The 6,055-nt window shown below is 33.6% G+C and overlaps 1 pseudogene across 1 annotated transcript; it reads left to right on the top strand.

The window, feature by feature from the left end:
* The first annotated feature begins 1,420 nt into the window (after positions 1-1,420).
* Positions 1,421-1,509, top strand: BDCG_17739 (annotated as a pseudogene). The gene has a single exon. The product of its transcript is annotated as a tRNA-OTHER (tRNA).
* Positions 1,510-6,055: the final 4,546 nt, after the last annotated feature.

The following is a 6,055-nucleotide window of genomic DNA, read 5'->3' as shown; positions in this document are numbered from 1 at the left end:
ATAAACAGATCTGAGATATTTATACTACTCTAGAGAGATTTACTTGCACTGTGAGTGATTCTACAGAATAGTCAGATCACTCTAGTAAACAAGAGTGATTATGAATCACAGGTCTGAATCTTTCTATGTGACTATAAAGAGTGATTGCAGACTGTGAATATCTTGATTCTACAATTTTACAGAGTTGATAAAAGAATGGAAAATTCCTCACAATTCTACAGTGTCAAAGAACAATGATTCACAAGAATAAGTGAAAGATTAACTCATGAATATTTCTCTTTGATGAGAGTGATCTCACAGAGAGTGATTCATCTGTGAGATGAATCTGTGTAATGATCACATAAGAACCTTGTGAAAATGATTGAGAGTCAACTGAAACTCTTCTGTATGAAAGATGCAAGATGAATCTGTGTGATGATTACACAAGAATCTCATGAAAATGATTGAGAGTCAACTGAAACTCTTCTGTATGAAAGATGTGAGATGAATCTGTGTGATAATCAGAGAAGAATCTGTAGATTACAAAGAATCTTACAGAATAAGAAACTAAGTGACAGACTCTTTTCTCTTCATAGTAACAAGGAATTTTTCCTCACTGAGATTTTTTATAGATGTAAAGAGTTTTTAGTGAGTATCACTGCAGTGCTGAGCTGATTCTATGAAGTCACTCAGTGAAAGGCTTCACAGACAAAGTCTTAGAGAGAGAGAAGTATGTAAGAAATTCTGCTTCTTACAGATTCTTTACTTCTATTTCTATCTCTTATATAATTAATAGAGCTAGCAGCTCTTGACTACATATAACTATATAGACTGAAGTTCACAAATACTATTCATAACTCAGCTTGAATACTATTATACATTTAACCTCTACATTTTATCTTCCTATCATGAATACTTCTAGTAGTTAACAGTACATATCACGCCAAGCTGCAAACACTCGAATAATCGCCTGCGAGCACTTATTCTTACAACATATTCACATATGCCTGGTCAGAGATTGTGCAGGTAGAGAGAGAGTGATCATAGACTTACAGAGCTGCAGAAGACACTGATAACACTGAGAGCTTTGTAAGAACTGTCAGCTAGAATCTGTAAGAAATTACTTATAAGAAGACTTACAGTAAAGAGAGAAACTGTACTACTTAAAGTCAGAGACTGGTCTGAGAAAGACATGAGATGAGCTGCTGGCCTGAAGATTAGATACAGTGATAAGACTGAGAAGAATGAAGATGCAGTTATGAGCAGCAGTATTTCTGCTTCATCAGCTGATAAAAAGTGATTAGAGAAGTCATGAAGATGCTTATAAGAAGCTCAGCAGTAGTCAGACATCATTTGTAAAGATATTGAAATTGAAAAATTTTCATTCTTGAGAAGTTCTTGAATTAATATGCAGACATTGTCAGAAACACTCTCTCTCTATGCCCCGGTGGCCGAATGGTTAATGCGGCCACCCGGTAGCACCTTGGCGTGGGAAACCAAGGCGCGTGGGTTCGAAACCCGCAGGGGATACATTAAATCCGGAACTCAAGCACCTCAGGTTTCTAATAAATACAGAGGTGTACAAATCGCTCCAATGAATTGCTCTATGTTCCTGGGCTGGGAAGTTATTATCGCATGTATCTAATTGTCACTCCTTTGTATTTCCTATGTTCTTGTTATCTTGGCGTGGTCTCAACACCTGTATTTCCTCCTGTATAACCAACACTTGACCTGTATTTAATATCACGCAAGGACTCATCATAAGCTCCGCTTGCATATGAGTATAATGAAAGAATAATAATAATAATAATAATAACTCTCTCTCTATCATCTGAGTGAAAACACTTCACAGATGAATGAGAATACTCACAGTTTATAGAGATAAAAGCTGTTATAGAAAAAGAGAAAAGAAGATGAGATTTCACAGACAGATCTGAGATATTTATACTACTTTAGAGAGATTTACTTACACTGTGAGTGATTCTGTAGAACAGTCAGATTACTCTAGTAAATAAAAGTGATTATGAATTACAGATCTGAATCTTTCTATATAACTATAAAAAGTGATTGCAGACTGCAGATATCTTAATTCTACAATTCTACAGAGTTGATAAAAGAATGAAAAATTTCTCATAATTCTACAGTGTTAAAGAACAATGATTTACAAGAATAAGTGAAAGATTAACTCATAAATACTTCTCTTTAATAAGAGTGATCTTACAGAGAGTAATTCATCTGTGAGATGAATCTGTATAATAATTACATAAGAATCTTGTAAAAATAATTAAGAGTTAATCAGAACTCTTCTATATGAAAGATATGAAATGAATCTGTGTAATAGTCAGAGAAGAATCTGTAAATTATAAAGAATCTTATAGAATAAGAAACTGAGTGACAGACTCTTTTCTCTTTACAGTAATAAGGAATTTTTTCTCACTAAGATTTTTTATAGATGTGAAGAGTTTTTAATGAGTATTACTGCAGTACTGAGCTGATTCTATAAAGTCACTCAGTGAAAGACTTCATGAACAAAGTCTTAGAGAGAGAAGAGTATGTAAGAAATTCTACTTCTCACAGATTCTTTATCTCTATTTCTATCTCTTATATAATCAATAGAGCTAGTAGCTCTTGACTACACACAACTATATAGACTGAAGTTCATGACTACTATTTATAACTCAGCTTAAATGCTATTATACATTTAATTCCTACATTTTATCTTTCTACTGTGAATACTTCTAGTAGTTAACAGTACATATCACGCCAAGCTGTGATTCAAAGATTGCTTAAGCCAAAGGTTGCTTAAGCCAGCGTACGATTACAGATGTACGCCGGCTTCTTATATATTGAATCTCGTACGCTAAATTAATTAGTGGCCGCTAAAGCTCTCTTTACATTCATATGCTAGTAGTTCAGAAGCAGCCACACTATTATCTGACAGTTATACATTCTTCTGAACCATATCCTCCCTTATCAGATTCAGTCACGCTCACATGACCATGTCATACACTCTAGCTTCATGCGGATTAGCTCGCCACTAGTGTTTTATGATTGTGTGATCTATCTCTGATTCGGCTAGTGTCTCATGTACACTCTCACAAAGAAACTTCTACTATATTACATCACTCATTCACTAACTTTTCTCATTCTTCAATTATCATCTTCATCATCATCATCATCAAATGTCATTATTATCTCAGATTTCTATCTCTTCTTCTGTTCAACTCTTTCTATCTGTTCATCTATCACATTGTACATGTTTCTAGCAATGATCTCCTGTTCTCATAATAAGTGTCATTGTAGTGCTCATATCAAGCAGTTCATTAGCAGTAAGTGTAACATGTTATGAAATGTGATCAGAACTTGTTTATCTTCTAATAATCATCAGAATAATATATTATCATGAATGACACATCTTCTTCATCTTCTTATATGCCTCTGACTGTTTTCTTCAGTGAGTTTCTAATCATGTTTTCTGGCATGATTTTGTGTGAACACAGATGCTGATGTTTATTTTTATTCATGTAGAATCTTCACATATTAACAGATCTGTGTCTGCTGATGATAGTGAACTCAATGTTGAATTATTGATTGAGAATCTGAAGAACATGATAATGAAGAAATTATCTGTGTCATGTATGACTGAGTCTTCTACATTCTTTCTTGCCTCTTCTGCTGCTTCTTTCTCTGCTGCTTTCTTCTCTGTCTCTTTCTCTGCTGCTTCTCAATCTTCTACACTTATCTCTGTGTCTGATTCTCTCACTTCTGCTACCCCTGTTCCTGTGATCTCTACTTCTGCTACTTCTGGTTTTGCTATCTCTGCCTTCATTACTAGCTCTCCTCATTTCAAGAAGATGTTGCATAGGCTCAGTGAATCATGTTTCTCAGTGTGTATACTTCTGCTCTTCTTGTTAATCTCTAGAATGATTTATTGTATGAAGATGATATATAACATAACTATCTGAAGCTTGGTCACAGACACTGATTATTATATTCATTTTAAATATTTATGATAAGAGAATTATTCATTTATATCAGAGAATTGTCCCTCTTTTCAACAGTGTTAAGATTGTAAGTCTTTTTCTTTTTATCTTTTCTTTCTGATACTGATTTTTCTGTTCTTAGAGAAAATCATTATGAGTTTTACTGTGTACAAAGTTGTGATGTTTACAGATACTAAGAAACTTTTCACAACTGTAAAGTTCAATATTGTGAGAATATCTGCTCTGATAAATTTCTTTAAGATGATAGATCTGTATCAGTCTATTCTTTAATATCTGTCATCTGACTTCATGATGCAGGCAAAAGATATTCATGTTTTCAGAAACAGAAACATGAATGTTATACTCTTTTACATCTGTGAGTGTGAGGCTTGTATGCCTTGTCTGAGATATTGTCATGAGAATGAGCTGTTCATATGCTGTGTTCTGCTTTCTGCATTTTCTCATGTCTCTCTCTCTCTTTCTGAGGAGTCTCATGCATGTTGTAATTGTGTGTACAACTCTAAGGCCAGTGAGTGTTCATTCAGTAACTGTTTCCATCTCTGATTTTGTGATTTTCATACACTAATAATAGTTCTTAGTTGCTCTGATGTCAAAGGCCATTCTGATCAAAGATGACAATGCTATCAAGACTATTCTCTTCTGCTCTCAAGCTTCTCTTATCACTTTCTCTCTCTTCTCTGCAGAGAAGATTGTGCACACACTGAGTTATAAGTGTTCAGCTCTGAGTAACTTTCATTATTCATTCAGTTCTGCATCTTCTCCTTCTTCTGTTTCTTTCATCTTCATCTTCTCTGCTCTGACTTCTGATTCTGCAGATTCTGTACTCTTCTTCAATTTCTCTACATGTATGCATGCACATTTCTATATTGACATTTCAGTCAATCTTGTGATAAATAACATTAATGTTGTATACAGAGCAGTAGAGAAATTGAAGACATGCATGATATTGTTATAAGAGTGACTTATGACTCTTGAATCTCTTGCAGATCTTAAGTTTTGAGATTTTCTTTGTTTTTGATGTTTTTCAGATGATGTGATATTGGAAATAGATTAAATATGTAATGTATGAAAATGAATGAGATGTGTATGATAACATTTATCTTTTATAATTAACTCTTACAGTTGATGATTAATTCATTATTTCTTTTCTTACACTTTTTCTTTATCTGCTAGTTACTACTCTTACACAATCTCTATATAATACAGTATTCAGTGACTAGATTCAGCAGCTTTCATCTTTTGTGATTCTGTCTCATGCATTATACTGTCTCTCTTCACCTGCTCAGATCACTACAGTAAACAGTCTATTGAAACTAATCTTACTCAATCTCTGAGCATTCTCAGAGATTGAGATGACTTGATCTCACATGTTCACAGATGTTTCAGATAGTTCATTCTCTGTAGTCTCTGCAATTGAACTGATATAAACAGTTGAATTTAACTCTGAATTTCTTTTTCTTCTGTGATCTGATTCATGTATAAGTCTGCTGCTTTGAGACTGCTCTTTACTGTGTTACACTCACTGTCTGCAGTGTGTTATTATATGACCAGCTACAGTCTTATCACTTATTAAAGTGTGATGTTTATCTGATTTCTTCATTTCTTCTCATTCTTTCCTTGTAATCATGAAAAGATTGAAATAAGTGAGATTATCTAATTTGTAAGTATCTATGATTTCTCTTACTTTGCAAGACTTTTCAATTGTAAGTCTCTTCTTTTTCAACACTGATAATAGTGCTGTGAATAATTATAATTTACTCAGATCTTATATCTTTGCTTTTATAAGTCATGAATCATTGATTAAGTTGTGTAAGATCTGTTCCTCTGATTCTTTCAATGTGTATGTTTTCAGAGAATGTGATTTGAGTATCTTATATGACTTAAATCATCTAGGTTGAAACTTCTCAGAACTTTTATTATGTATGAGAACTTATATTCTTATCTGAAGACTTGATTTCTTAACAAGTGAGTCTTGTATTCTTTTTGATTGAATTGCTCAGTTTAGAAGTAACTCATTAGCTTTTGCACGTGTGTGGCTGATCTCTTTCAATCTTGGTTTCACATCTGTGACT

Source organism: Blastomyces dermatitidis, assembly GCF_000003525.1.
Source record: "Blastomyces dermatitidis ER-3 genomic scaffold supercont1.10, whole genome shotgun sequence".
In the NCBI taxonomy this organism is placed as follows: domain Eukaryota; kingdom Fungi; phylum Ascomycota; class Eurotiomycetes; order Onygenales; family Ajellomycetaceae; genus Blastomyces; species Blastomyces dermatitidis.
Note: the sequence above shows the minus strand (reverse complement) of the source record. Positions and strands in the feature narration are given on the sequence as shown.